This window comes from Schistocerca nitens, chromosome 1 (genome assembly GCF_023898315.1).
Source record: "Schistocerca nitens isolate TAMUIC-IGC-003100 chromosome 1, iqSchNite1.1, whole genome shotgun sequence".
Classification (NCBI taxonomy): domain Eukaryota; kingdom Metazoa; phylum Arthropoda; class Insecta; order Orthoptera; family Acrididae; genus Schistocerca; species Schistocerca nitens.
In genome coordinates, this window is record NC_064614.1 from 185,338,277 (window position 1) to 185,354,352 (window position 16,076).

A 16,076-nucleotide genomic window follows, 5' to 3' on the forward strand; every position below is an offset into this window, starting at 1 on the left:
AAAAGCAACGGTGGTAACATTAAGAGTGCAACGGGAATTCCACTGTTAAATGCAGAGGAGAGAGCAGATAGGTGGAAAGAATACATTGAAAGCCTCTATGAGGGTGAAGATTTGTCTGATGTGATTGAAGAAGAAATAGGAGTCGATTTAAAAGGCGTAGGGGATCCAGTAGTAGAATCGGAATTTAAGAGAGCTTTGGAGGATTTACGGTCAAATAAGGCAGAAGGGATAGATAACATTCCATCAGAATTTCTAAAATCATTGGGGAAAGTGGCAAAAAACGACTATTCACGTTGGTGTGTAGAATATATGAGTCTGGCGACATACCATCTGACTTTCGGAAAAGCATCATCCACACAATTCCGAAGACGGCAAGAGCTGACAAGTGCGAGAATTATCGCACAATCAGCTTAACAGCTCGAAGCTGCTTACAAGAATAATATACAGAAGAATGGAAAAGATAATTGAGAATGCGCTAGGTGACGATCAGTTGGCTTTAGGAAAAGTAAAGGGACGAGAGAGGCAATTCTGACGTTACGGCTAATAATGGAAGCAATGCTAAAGAAAAATCAAGACACTTTCATAGGATTTGTCGACCTGGAAAAAGCGTTCGACAATATAAAATGGTGCAAGCTATTCGAGATTCTGAAAAAAGTAGGGGTAAGCTATAGGGAGAGACGGGTCATATACAATATGTACAACAACCAAGAGGGAATAATAAGAGTGGACGATCAAGAACGAAGTGCTCGTATTAAGAAGGGTGTAAGACAAGGCTGTAGCCTTTCGCCCCTACTCTTCAATCTGTACATCGAGGAAGCAATGATGGAAATAAAAGAATTCAGGAGTGGAATTAAAATACAAGGTGAAAGTATATCAATGATACGATTCGCTGATGACATTGCTATCCTGAGTGAAAGTGAAGAAGAATTAAATGGTCTGCTGAACGGAATGAACAGTCTAATGAGTACACAGTATGGTTTGAGAGTAAATCGGAGAAAGACGAAAGTAATGAGAAGTAGTAGAAATGAGAACACCGAGAAACTTAACATCAGGATTGATGGGCACGAAGTCAATGAAGTTAAGGAATTCTGCTTCCTAGGCAGTAAAATAACCAATGACGGACGGAGCAAGGAGGACATCAAAAGCAGACTCGCTATGGCAAAAAAGGCATTTCTGGCCAAGAGAAGTCTACTAATATCAAATACCGGCCTTAATTTGAGGAAGAAATTTCTGAGGATGTACGTCTGGAGTACAGCATTGTATGGTAGTGAAACATGGACTGTGGGAAAACCGGAACAGAAGAGAATCGAAGCATTTGAGATGTGGTGTATAGACGAATGTTGAAAATTAGGTGGACTGATAAGGTAAGGAATGAGGAGGTTCTACGAAGAATCGGAGAGGAAAGGAATAGTTGGAAAACACTGATAAGGAGAAGGGACAGGATGATAGGACATCATCTACGACATGAGGGAATGACTTCCATGGTACTAGAGGGAGCTGTAGAGGGCAAAAACTGTAGAGGAAGACAGAGATTGGAATACGTCAAGCAAATAATTTAGGAAGTAGGTTGCAAGTGCTACTCTGAGATGAAGAGGTTAGCACAGGAAAGGAATTCGTGGCGGGCCGCATCAAACCAGTCAGTAGACTGATGACAAAAAAGCAGAGAGAGAGATGAATTTCTCAGATGTGGAATATTAAAGGAAACCGGCTGCTGGCTCGGGCTCGTGCCTGCTGCTGTGCTGGAATGTCCTGGCGGCAGTGCTCATGGCGTCCTCTGGGTGGCAGAACAGTTAACTAACCAGTATGTTGGTTGAACAGCGAGAAAGTGGACGTGTATGCTGCGTGTACCGCACTAAAGGAATCTTGAAGTAATTTCACCATTTTTCTTGTTTTTTCTATGACATGCTGTTTATGTGTAGACACGTTTATGGTTTTGTTTCACAATCGTCTTTTAGCACCGTAATTAGGAACATTTTTATTGATTTTTCTCGTAATACATTTCTGTTGTGCGACCATTTCATTAAAATTTTCTGAGGTTTGTTTTTATACCTGTACAGATGTTTTTTTTTTTTTTTGTCTGTACCAAGCAGTGTGTTATTGGAACATGTGTTTTTCCGTCGAAACTTGAGATTTTTTTCTGTATGTAGTTCGCCGTTCTGGTGAGTTACAAAGTATTTTTTTGATGTGTAGGCGAAATTGTAGTTTTCATTTCAGTTATCGATTTTTGAGCGTTTTTCTAAGTGTGGGCGATTGTCTTTTCACAATGAAGTTTTTCTATCCTCCCACCAATTTTAAGCAGTTTGTGTTTGAGTTTCAAGCCTCAAGACTGTAGGGTAATTATCAGTTCAGTTTCCTTGTCACAATGAAATTGTAGGAGAGCTTTCCACCAATTTCGAACCTCTTTCAACCCTCGGCAGTGGCCCATACACCAAGGCGTGCACCTCTGATTCGTTCAGTCTAAGGTAGTGCAATAGGACAAAATCATCCCCTGCATTGTGGATTGACCAACCTTTCCCAAAAACATGAACAGCTCCAACACAGGCTCTGTAAATTTGGAAACGCATCCTCAACCCATCCCTCTGAGACATCACTACTTCCTGAAAGTATTCCCCCTGCACTCGTCCATCACCACCACCTATTCCTTGTGTAGGCCATGGACGCAGCCCTGAGCTGTGCCCTTACAGCTAACACACATTAAACTCCTCTGTCCAACACCAATAACTCGTCAGTTGAACACTTTCTCCGCCAGGAACAGAAGCAGCACCTGACACTGGTCATTTTCGTGCTTGTTCACAAGTCGGGGTGGGAAGGAGATCTGTGCCTGTCGACTGATTAAACAAAGATTATGCAAATTGAATTCTATAAATAAATAATATATTATGTCCTCTGCAATGTAATTGACATTTATTTGAATTTCGTGTCATGAGACCCTTCCTATCTAGCTGCTCAGCACTGACAGTGTTTTTCCCAGCAACTCAGAAGTGCGGGAGGGTAGGGGAAGTGGGGGAGGACTGGGGAAGTTCCCAGGAAAAGGAGAAGTGGTTAAGAACTGAACTGAGCAGGTGGTGACCAAAAAAAAAAGTTTCCTTTTCCGCCGAGGGCTAGGGTACGGGGTACAGGAAGGGTGGAGGTTTCTCAGAAGGATAGAATATTCCCAGAAAAGTTATAAATCAACACACAGGGGTCATCAAACTACATAGCAGAACAACAGGTTAATCTCAGATCAGTCAGCTGTCCCAACGTAATTATTTAGCATATCAATTTGATACCTAAGAGCCCGAGCACACTCCTTGTCCACTACTCTATAATTATTTTTCATGTAAAGATGTTTTTCTATCAGAGTATTTTCTCAAAATTTCCAATTTCTGCTACTGACGAAGAGATTAAGAATGCAGCAGATGTACTTCAAAATGGATGAGAATTTGTCCAGTAAATTAAATGGCCAGGTAACGGGTTTCAGAAAAAATCTGAAAAATAAATAGCCTCATAAAACACTATAGGTGTGAAACTATTAGTAACAGATTTCCATCAGCTTCTAGCATTGCAAATTTATGCAAAGCATCTTACCTGTTTTTAGCTGTTGCTGTTGCTGTATCTTCAACCAAACACTTTTTCGAAGCTCAGACTTGTAAACAACTACTATGGAATTCCATGTTCAGAACAGACTTTGTGAACTCATCCTCCAAAGTATCGAAAGGAAAAGAGCTAAATCCATTGATATCAGTGAAACAATCAATTCCTTCACATCACAGAAAACATGTCGCATGGTCCAGTTTCACTAGAAATCAAGGTGACTACAGTGAGGTTTTGTAAGTACAAGAACATCAATCGACAGGTAGACGTATGGGCCTGCGCTTATTGATATTGAGTTTCAGTCTCTGACATTTTTAAATAAGATTTACTAGTATTAATAATTTTATTCAATACTTTGAGAACAGTGAACGAATAATCCCTTTGTATTATGTGGGATTATACAACACACTGCATTAAATTTCTACTTCTTTCTGCTGTAATTCAAGTTATGGCAGCTACTGACAATACATTTCATTTTGGATGGCCCATATTTTATTTTTGCAGTCATGCTCAAATCAAGTATGTTACACGCCTCTGGTCAGTGAGGTATGCGGACAATGTGATCTCATGTTTTCCTGACGTGATTGGTAAGTGGTGGCGTTCTGGGTGTTCTATTTTTTTCCATTTTCTGCACAGTACAACCCTGCAGTCTTCTGGCGCTGCATGTTTTGGTTTTACGTGCATTTGCTCCTGGGCTCCAACCAGGTTGAACTATAATAGCTTCCCACCACTGATTACAGTTGAGTTGTATTACCGACGCCTCCAGCATACTTAGTTTTTCTTTTCTTCAGAACCTGCATTATATTCAGTGAAATTCAAATTCTTTCAGTGGTGTCCTCTATCCCAGCACAATTACAGAGCCCATCGAAACACGAGGGCTATTCGGAAAGTAAGGAACGATCGGTCACGAAATGGAAACCACAGTGAAAATCCGATGAAGTTTTACGCAGGTGTGTTGAGCAGAGTTTCTAGTATACCTACGCAAGGTGAGGGCGTTAAGATGGCTACGAAATAGTGGCTCACGCCACGATGAGCGCCTGCTCGAGATTTCGCCTGATTTCATGCTACCCCACATAACTGTCATTCATTTCTTTCTTCACGTCAGTTCTCGGCCGCACACTGCAGTATCAATGAGAACGCTCCTCCAGCGTTTTCTATGGGAAGTGATCATCCACCATGCAGCTTAAACGTGGATCTCCGTGATTTTCATCTCTGCCCAAATGAACCACTGGTTATGAAGACATTTTGGCACAGACAGCGCGCTGAAGTCCAGTGTAGACAGTTGTCTGAAAGCACGGGAGGTGCCTTCTATGACGAGTGTATTGGAAAGTTGGTACAACGCTACACATATGTCTAAGTCGGAGCGGCGACTATGCAGACATGTAGCTGGAAAGTGGAGATAACCGTTTTAAATAAATGTTTTCTTCATTGGTTTCCGTTTGGTGACCGATCGTTACTTTCCGAATGGCCCTAGTAAAGATATCAGAAAACCTAACAAGGATAGACTTGAAAAACAAGGCTTGGGGTCTGGCACTCAATTTGTCAAGATTTTGAACATAGCAGTCACAGGGCTGCCTAAGTAATGCAATATGCTTTCCTGGTTTTACATAGAGCTTGTTTTGCTACTGCAACAGAAGTTTTCGGCAACAATATGTGCATTTTGATATATCAGTTTTTCGGTTATCCATGCAGTCTCTGGTCAACACAAACCAGATTAATTTGAAGTTTGTTGTATTATTATAATTGAGTGATTCCTTTGAAATTTTATTAATGTTGGTGGACTAATAGTATTTATTTTTTACTACTTAAAACAGACGGTTTAGAGAAAAACGCCTTAAACTGGACTGGGTTAGTTCGGTGACACCTCTGTCTTAAGCTACAGTCGTAATGTCACCTTATCTTCCAATCTTCCAATCTTCCAATCTACTTGTACCTAAGAGCTGACAGATAAGCAGGTTTTCTTGCGAGCTATGAATATCAGCCTGTATTTTCTTTGATATAACCAAATTGGAGTTGATATTTCACTTTATACTAACCTGTCTAACGCCCATATTCGGTGTCGTGAGAGTTTTGTACCTCATCCAAAGTAGGCATGAATTTGCACTAAAAATTCATGTGTGAAAAATTCTGTAACCTTTTCGGTTACTTCATTATAGAAGTTTTTAATTTCAATACAATTTTACCTTTTCCGACGTCACGTTGACGAAAGGACTTCTTTTTTGCTGGAAATTCCAAAATACTGACACGACAAATTAGTAATAGGATTTAAGATCGAAACTTAAGACGAAATTTGAAGTTCGACAAACAGCAGTCGCTCTAGGTACACTGCGCAACATAATTTTTCGAAATCCGATAGTTGTCTCCCATAGCGACGTAGAAGTTTGACACTTGGCTCAAAGGTGCCTACAGCCTTCGTCTGTAATGTTGCAAAAGCGTGGCGTCCTCTGAAGTAACCCTCGGGCTCTGCGACGCTGTAAGAACCTAGATGGGGACACATGCGGGGAAAAAGGCCAGAACGCTGAAGTTCATGTGACGTGCAAGGTGGGTTAATGGCATCACAATGGCAACAAATTTCACCACAATTCTTCGTAACACCAATGTGGACGTGCCACACGATGTGAAGATCGTCGCACCCACATTTGACCCCTTCTTTTGACGCTTCTGCTCTGGGTGTCAGAACCGCGACGACCATCGTTGAAATCACGTGCTTATGAGTCGCCAAAGAAAACATTTCGGACATACCGCCGCTCGGCATCGAGACGAAAAGGCCTTGGGAGTGCCAAAGATGTTACTGAAACCGTTCCTCTCCGACGGTACCTAACGGTTACTACTGAGTAGCTGCTCTTCTGAACGGCATCCTATACGTGCAAACCAGTTGCATCTTTTCCAATGGTTACTCGTACCTAAGGTGCTTGTACTATGCAAGTCTCTGTTCAAAAATAGCTCGATGTATTCACTGGGTCGAGCCGCACATGTCTGCTTTCATACCCCCACAGCTAACTCGCTGTAAATAATAATCTGTATCTGTTATCCTGCAGTCAAATATTCTATGCTTCAGTCAGAATTTCGGTTTAATAAAATACACAGAAATATAAAAGAAATGAACAATTTAACAAAAACTTTTCTAATGTCTATAATGGATGAAGACGACGGAATTTTCCCATACCGGGATTTTCCCCCACAGCCGGCCCTTTGCTCTCCTCTCCTGTACCTGGCTCGACTGCAACGGATACACTCTACATGTCTACTAAAGAGACTGCTTCCACCACGCTTGTCCGCCCTATTATGGAGTATTGCCATGCGGTGTGGGTTCCGCATCAGGTGGGACTGGCGGATGACGTCGAAAAAGTACAAAGAAGGGCAGCTCGTTTTGTATTATCGCGAAATAGGGGAGATAGTGTCACAGACATGATACATGAATTGGAGTGGCAATCATTAAAACAAAGGCGTTTTTCGTTGCGACGGGATCTTCTCATGAAATTTCGATCACCAGTTCTCTCCTCCGATTGCGAAAACATTCTGTTGGCACTCACCTGCATAGGGAGAAATGCTCATCACGATAAATAAGAGAAATCAGAGCTCGCACAGAAAAAATTAAGTGCTCCTTTTTCCCGCGTGCCGTTCGAGAGTGGAACGATCGAGAGACAGCTTGAAGGTGGTTCATTGAACCCTCTGCCAGGCACTTTATTGTGAATAGCAGAGTAATCACGTAGATGTACATGTACATTTTTACAGTACTTAGCTCGAGTCTGCAGATAGGCCTAACTGAGGTCTTAGAGGCATAGAGAATATCTTTTTAATGTATCAGTGTGGCAACTCCCCGTCCACTCATTATCGGGGGGGGGGGGGGGGGGGGGGGGGGAGGCGGCCGAAGTAGGGACTGGAGAAGCTTAAACACTTTTACTTCGCATCAGGTTCACATTTTTCGTCGAATGATTTTTGAACGGTCTCTAGTGGTTCTTACTAGTGTACCAGAGCAAAAATTGCGGACGCTCTACACACTAAGAGAGTTTGATCACTTTCAGTGGGGTTGCATGCGCCTGACGACTTTATAGAAGGGTTGCATTATTCAGGAGGTGTCAGCAGTGTCAGAGGTTGGCAATAAATTCGTCGTCCTCAACGCACAGTGAACTGCCGTTTTCAAGGAATGAAAGCCATAAGTTAAGGTGTGTTTTCGTTGACGCCATGCAGCCACCTCCTGCGCCCTTTTCGTGTGGGTACTGAGCAGCGGTGTGCCTGAAATGTCTTCTTTGGCCCCCCCATAACAAAATTGTGATTACTATTGTGTGTGGTGGGGGGGCGGGGGGGAGGGCGGTTGTCATCAGTTCTCTGACTAGTTTGATGCGACCTGGCACGAATTCCTCTCCTGTGTCAACCTCTTCATCTCAGAGTAGCACTTGCAGCTTATGTCCTCAATTATTTTCTGCATGTATTCTTCCTATCACCATCTTCCTCTACTTATTTGCCCTCTACAGCTCCCTCTAAAACCACAGAAATCATTCACTCATTTCTTAACGTATTTCCTATAATCCTGTCCCTTCTCCTTGTCAGTGTTTTCCACATATTCCTTTCTGCTCATATTCTGTGCAGCACCACCACCTCATTCTTTACCTTATCAGTCCACCTAATTTCCAACATTCGTCTGTATCACCACAACTCAATTTCTACTATTTTCTTCTGTTCCAGTTTTCCCACAGTCCATGTTTCACTACCAAACAATGCTGTGCCACAAACGTATATTCTCAGAAATTTGTTCCTCAAAAATTAAGGCCTACGTTTGATACTAGTAGATTTCTTTTGGGCAGGAATGCCCTTATGCCAGTGCTGGTCTGCTTTTCATGTCGTCCTTGCTCCGTCGGCCATTGGTTATTGTTCTGTATAGATAGGAGTCCTCAACTACATCTACTTCGTGACCATCGATCCTGATGTTAATTTTCTAACTTTCTCTTTTCTAACTTTCTCTTTTCTGCTACTTCTCATTACTTCCGTCTTACTTCGATTTACTCTCAGTCCATATTTTGTACTCATTAAAAGGTTAATTTCATCCATAGATCATGTAATTCTTCACTATTACCGACAATGAACCTTACAAAGTCCCCCCATAAATATCTGAACACATCCACAAAAGTTGTTATGCATCTGTTGGAAACGCGACGCAGACTCAGACCAAGAACGACGACCAGGAAGACTGAATAGTGATACTACTGCACGATAGCGCTCGCCTGCATTGTGCTGGACTGAGAAAACACTATAATGGAGTTGGGTATGGAAGTCACCCACCTTTTTCACCTTTTTCACTTTCTATCCTTACAGCCTTCAAGGAACTTCCTTTCAACATGAAATTGCACTACAATCACGGTGCGACGATTTCTTCGCCTTAAAACCATGTGATCTCTACGTTCGTAAAATTGGGAAGTACCCCAGTGTTGGCAGACTTAATAATGAAGAATATATCGTTGATGACTACAGTCTCCTATGTGCATCTGTTGTGTTTACTCAACTTCAGGCAAAACGGTACGAAGTTGGGCACCAACGCAATGTAATGCCTGCATACAGTGGATTTTAAGCGAAAACCACAGACAATCTTAAGACATTGAGTCCATATCCATTATCGCCACAACACAGGTATCCTCAGATTCTTGGAGACGTCCAAGGGCTATTCGGAAAGTAACGTCCGATTGGACGTGAAATGAAAACCACAGTGAAAATCCGCTAAAGCTTTGCGCAGGTGGTTGGGCAGTGTTTCTAATATGGTCGTCGATCGCGTCACGTTACCTTTCTATTTCTGGGAGCACAGTGGGCACGTAAAGATGCCTAGAAAATAATGTCTCTAGCCAAGTATGAGTATCTGGCGAGAGATTCCGCCTGATGCCATGCAGCCCACATAACATAATTGTCATTTGTTTCCTTCATGACAATTCTCGGCCGCGCTCTTCGGAGGCAACGAAGACGATGTAGCATTTTCTATGGGAAGTGTCTGAGAACCCGTAATACAGCCCGTAATTGACTCCCATGCAGTTTAATCTCTGCTCGCATGAAACGTTGCCTATGAAAACAGTTTGGCACTGACAGCGAACTGTAAACCACCACAGACAATTGGCTGAAAGAACAGGCGGCTACCTTCTATGACGAGGGTATCGGAAAGCTGGTGCAACGCTAGAACAGATGTCTAAGTCTGAGCAGCGAGTAAGTGTAGAAGTAGCTGAAAGGTGTATTTAACTGTTACAAGTAAAGGATATTTGATTTTTCACAGTCGTTCCTATTTCATGACCAATAGGACCTTACTTTCCGAATAGATCTCCTATGACAACCCAAAATTCTTAAGCTGGGGAACGGACAAGCAGCTTCGCCTTTAATAGCAACCTTTTTTTTACTCCGAATTACCAGGACAGAGACCATTACCGCTGGCCTTCAACCGTAGGAACCCTCCAGACAGTACACTGCGAAATATTCCAATCCATAACAACGTTCTTTAGACTAAGTTCGCAGAACAGAGAACTCTAACATATTAAATCAACGAAAAATACTCAAGTCGGGAGTCCTATATTTATGGTTAAATGAATGGATTATGTATCTCAGTCACTGAATTTCATATCGCTATCACTGAATTTATCTGCTGCAGTCAATGCATTTATCAAAATCGATTCGCTTAAATTATTTTCTAGTGTATTCCTCGAAAATACCTTTCATCCATACATTATTACTACACCCTACATCCAGTACCATGAAGTCAATGTAATGTGCAGCTGTAATGTAAGATATCTCAAATATAGTTTAGTGATTGCAACAACACTTCCTGTCTGGTTGGATATTTTAAATTCACCCATGTGAGTAAAATGCTGTCGAAGACAGAATGCATCACATTGTCTATAAGATGACACGTAATTATTATATTGCGATATGTTCATTACTTCTTTTCGTATGGCATAAACTGACGTTTTCAGATAAATTAACTTTCCTTTTCACGCAAAAGATATCAGGTCCACACATCGCCTAGCTTCCATTGCATCGCGCTGGTGCCTGTGCAGTGGCAAATTATAGTTACGCTGCCCTTTAATACACATGTATTATTTCAAATCCCCGCTGCCGACTTGTTCCACTGAGTTCAAAGAACATTTTCTGGGAGGTACTGAAACGCCGTTTCGGTACGTTCTGGCTTAAATTAACCCTGCTTCCAACCAAGTCACCGCTTGGGTGCACGGTTATGCGCACTACTCTCAAAGTAAAGACGCAATTGATTTAGATTGCGTTATTATTTCGGAACACAATTTGAGATAGAAGATAAATTCAACCTTCTAGCAGTGAGGGTTTGAGAAGAGGGGCTTATGCAGTTCTCTTATGTCTTAGTCAAAAAAATGATCGAATATGTCATAGAAAATTAAAATATCGAAATAATTTTATTGCTAATATTGTTGAAAATTATTTTTTTAAATGATTGTGAGAATACAATCGGTTATAGATTTTAACCGTCATAGTGTTTTAGCAAAATGGAACTGTAATGAACGTAAGCTTATTTAAATTTGTCTTGCTAAGGATGTTAAAGATAAGATGTAATTTATGCTAGCAGTGTCTGGGCCAGGACTGTCAGAGATTCACCTTACCTGGATATAAAAAATTGGACAAATTAGGGAATAAGTACTCCTATGAGACGGGTAAACAGAAACTGCCCGCTACAGGAATGGGTCAAATCAAAAACTGAAGTTGATCAGGTGAATCACACGATTTCACTGTGTAATGGTGACTGCCCCACAAACGCCGCTGACCTATGCAACTCCACAACCTTACAAGAGCAATTTTTTTATTTATTTTCTATCACAGGTGGCTAGCGATTACTACACAGCTTCGAGTTCCGCTATACACGTTGACCTCGAGGAAAACAAACTGGTTATACTCCCTGCACCCAGAGATGTTCTAGTTCATTTGCTGGAGCGTATTATTTTAAGCAAACACCAGTCAGAGAGAAAATAGAGTAACGTCCCATTGAGAAATATGTTTACTTGGAATGAGAACCACGCAAGCTGTCACTTACGGAAGTTAATAATAAGTTTGAGCCTCAATACATGCAAGAAGTAATTTATTTCTTTTCATGACAAATATAGTTAGCGCTTCTGTGCACCAGCGCAATTTATATTTAACTACCTTTTACCTGTGGCTATACCCGCGCACGTTTACGTCATATTGCATACCACATCCCCTCCCCCCCTACCCAGCCTCCCTACCATCTCTTGACCACTTAATCAACTTCAAGATCTCCTGCTAGATTATAAAGTTTTGTAGTGACTAGCAGCGACAGTCGACATTCCAACCGTGTTACTACCGCGAAACGAACATTGGCGCGTGGTATTTGAGCCTGTCGATATGCGGTTTTGAACGACCGCATTTTCGGTTCTGTTGTAACATCTGCTCTGAATTAGTACTGCAACCGCATTTTATTTACAAAAAGAAATGAGAAATCGAGTTTGTATGGTACAAACGAACATTTTATCGTTTTCCGTTGAATGAAGCTGTATTTGCTCTCCTTTGGATTTACTTATCATTCGTGTTGGTTCCATACTTTTATATTTAAGTATCATTAATACTTGAAAGAAGCACGCGAAGATTAAAAGAGCGTTTTGCTACCTGGCAATTAAGAAATTACGTAACTACGTAATTTATTGAGCTGTAAAATTAAAGCAATTTGTTTCTTTATCGAAGGTATTTACATGGCAATCGAATTTGTAACACTACTATCGATATTACCTACAATGATCTCATAAATTCTTTGTTTTTACTTAATGTGACTTCTATATAACCATGCTCTTTGATGTAACATTTTATTCATTATTTATGATAATTTAGGTGAATGTAAAGAATTCATGGATGTAATTTTAAAAAGGTAACGTTCTGTAAAAGACCGAAAATTTTAAAACTTTGTGATCACGCTTCATGCATATGCAGCGTAGGTTTGTAGCCGTGAAAAGATGAAGGCAAGCCCAACTGCAACGAAACTACCTTGGCGGGAATAGAAAAGGTGAAATTGGTGGTCGAACTGCATTTTTCCTTTGTGGCAAGAGTCAGTCGGTGACTATCAGGTTAAATATCCACTTCTTGTGAAGTGGGAAAGAGGTGAGAACTGCAAATTATATGATACAGTCTCGGATTCTGAAGTAATTTGCCTTCCTACTCATTGTATACGAAGGAGTCAAAAAGTTTCTAGCATAACGAAGAATGATGAATTTCGTAATACCATTATATTGAAAAATAAAATAACCATGTACACTAATACACTTGCGGGCACTATCAGATAACTTCTGCAAACCATTCAAATAAAGTCTTCGATTTCGAGTCCAACCAAGCGTTCACAGCATCAATCACTGCATCATGTCAAATCTTCGTCTTTTGAGCTTTTCTAAGGTTTGGGAAAAGTATATGGAGCCAAATCTGGAAAATACAGCGGATTCGAATCCCAGTCACGCAGAGTTTTCAGTGTTGCGAGGGCTTTGTTCGCCAGTGCGTTGTCCTGATTCAAAAGAGCTCCGCGTGCAAATTTTCAGTGCCTTCTCTCTCTCTCTCTCAAATGGCGCAGGTGGGAACAACAGTAAGACGCATTGATAATTATGCCCTTTTGCAAGTGATCCTCCATAATTACCCCCTTCTGCATCTCACCTTACCGGCTGATTTTTGAATCCGGGATTTTTTAAGGTGGGGGATGAAGGATGTTTCCATGGTTGTGACTTGTTTTGTCTCAGGATTAAAGTGGTGAACGCACGTTTCGTCCATTGTCACATACCTTGCAAGAAAGCCGTCTTCATTCGCTTCAAATTGGTGGATGATTTCTTCAAAACACTGCACACGCTCCCGTTTCTGATCCACATTCATGTCTCTTGGGACCCACCAAGATGGAACTTTCAGCATTCCCAAAATATCTGCAACAATGTCATGAGCACGCCGATGGTAGATTCCAAATGTGGCTTCAGTGCGCTGCAACGATATTCGAAGGTCCTGCAAAATCGTATCGTGAATTGCAGTCACTGCTTCATCAGTGGCAACGGTGACAGGCGTTCCGCTCCCTAGCGCGTCTTCCACGTTTGAAGTCTGACACCCAGTTTCTCACTGTTGCGTCTGACTGAGCACTGTCCTTATGTGTATTCCGCATGTCTTCAGCAATTTCCTTTGGGGTCATTCCTTTCAAATTAAGATATTTAACCACAACACGATTCTTGATTCTCTCGATATTCGCCATTTTGCTTACACTACGGTATACAACGCACTCTAGCGGCAAAACTAGCGAAAGCTGGAGTCGCGAAATTTGACTTACATACAGAGGTCACCACCATAAAATTAGATGGTGGTGGTGGTTGTGCGAGACATTACGGTATCTCGGGCTAGAAACATTTCGACAGCTCCTCTTACTTTTGTTACCTCTGTACTACGAACATCAGACGCTAAGAACTTAAGTTTCAGTTCTTGTTACACAGCAGAAGCCATGGATACTTTTGCCGCCTTTCTTGAATAACACAGTAAATAGACACTGCCACCATCTTAAACTGTTAGCAGTTGGGTACTGTATGGTTGCATGGACTGGCTATGTGGTGTCTTTTTCAATAGAAAGTTTGTGTTCTGTTAACTTCGTGGTGAGTGGCCGTATTTTATCCTTAGTCATTTACCTAGATAGTGGCCTATCCCCATTCAGAGTATCCTGTTTTACTGAACTGAATAGCAGTTACCTTACGTAACAAAAGTTATTGAACTTGTGAAGTACACAATTTAGTAAGCATAAACTGTGAAATACTATAATTTTCATAAAAGGGTAGTTGAAATTTCATCCACGCACAGTTACTAAGCCAACATTTAAAGTACTCAGTTTAAAGATTCTTCTTACTGAAAAATGTGTTTGCTACTTCATGCGTTATAAATTTCAGAATTTTCTAATATTGTGTCGTGACTAAAATGTTCAGCCTGCATCAGAGTCTAATGATAAATCGTTTCTGGGGCCCCATGCTAATATATGTATATTTTTTTTTTGGTGGGGTTTAATGGCGCTCAACTAACTACTGAAATCATCAGCGCCCAGTCACTGTTGTTAGAGCACAGGGAATCTAGTAAAACTCAAGGGGAGGGGGGAGGGGGGGGGGACACCAGAAAGACCTAACAAAGATGTAGATAAAATAAGTAAAAAGGTTAGGTGTCTTTGGACAAGCCAGTCAAAGTTATAAAACGCAGAACACGAGCAGCTGCTCGAGCGTCATCAGCTAAAATATCCGGTAAAGTAGATGGCAGGGACAGGACAACACGAGATTGACTAAAGCGGGGACACGACAATAAAACATGGAGCACTGTTAATGCCTGACCACAAGGGCACTGCGGGGCTGGGTCACCAGAGAGCAGGTAGCGGTGGCTAAACCGGCAATGCCCAATCCGCAACCTGGTCAGAAGGACCTCCTCTCGCCGAGATGGTCGGGAGGAGGTTGTTCAAGCAGTTGGGAGCGGTTTTACTGCCCGGAGCTTGTTTCCTTGGAGGGATGACCAAGCATCCCACCACAACGACACAAGCCTCTTACAAACATCCCCACGAACGTCAGATAACGTGACACAATGGGAGGCTGGCTTGGCTGCAGCATCTGCAGCCTCATTCCCAGGCACTCCTACATGTCCGGGAACCCACAGAAAGCTGACAGGAGAACCATTATCAGCGAAAGAATGGAGGGACTGCTGGATCCATTGCCCGAAGGGATGGACCAGATAGGGAACTCCAAGGCTCTGAAGAGCACTGAGGGAATCAGAGCAGAGAACATACGATGAATGGCGGTGGCGGCGGGCATACTGAACGGCCTGATGGAGAGCAAAAAGCTCGGCCGTAAAGCTGGAACATTGGACGAGAAGCCGGTATTTAAAGGTGGCGGCCCCGACGACAAAGGCACAGCCGACGTCATCGTCAGTTTTGGAGCCATCAGTGTAAAAGGTGTGACTGGCAAGTCGCGCACGAAGTTCGACAAACCGTGAGCAATACACTGCAGCCGGAGTACCCTCCTTCGGGAGTGAGCTGAGGTCGAGATAAATATGAACTGGAGCCTGGAGCCAAGGTGGTGTCGGGCTCTCACCCTCTCTGAAGGTGGTAGGGAGGGCAAAATCCAATTGTCGAAGCAGGCGACGGAAGCGGACTCCAGGGGACAGCAGGGCGGACACATACAACCCGTACTGACGGTCGAGAGAATCGGCGAAGAAGGACTGATAAGAGGGGTGGTCGGGCGTTGACAACAGCCGGCAGGCATACCGACACAGCAGTACGTCGCGCCGGTAGGTCAATGGTAATTCGGCAGCTTCAGCATAAAGACTCGACGGGACTAGTGTAGAAGGCTCCGGTCGCAAGACGTAACCCCCGATGGTGGATGGAGTTGAGACGGCGTAAGAGGGCTCACCGAGCAGACGAGTAGACGAAGCTCCCATAATCCAGCTTCGATCAGACTATGAATACAAGCGAAGCAGGTCAGTGCGATCCGCTCCCCAAGATGAACCGCTAAGAA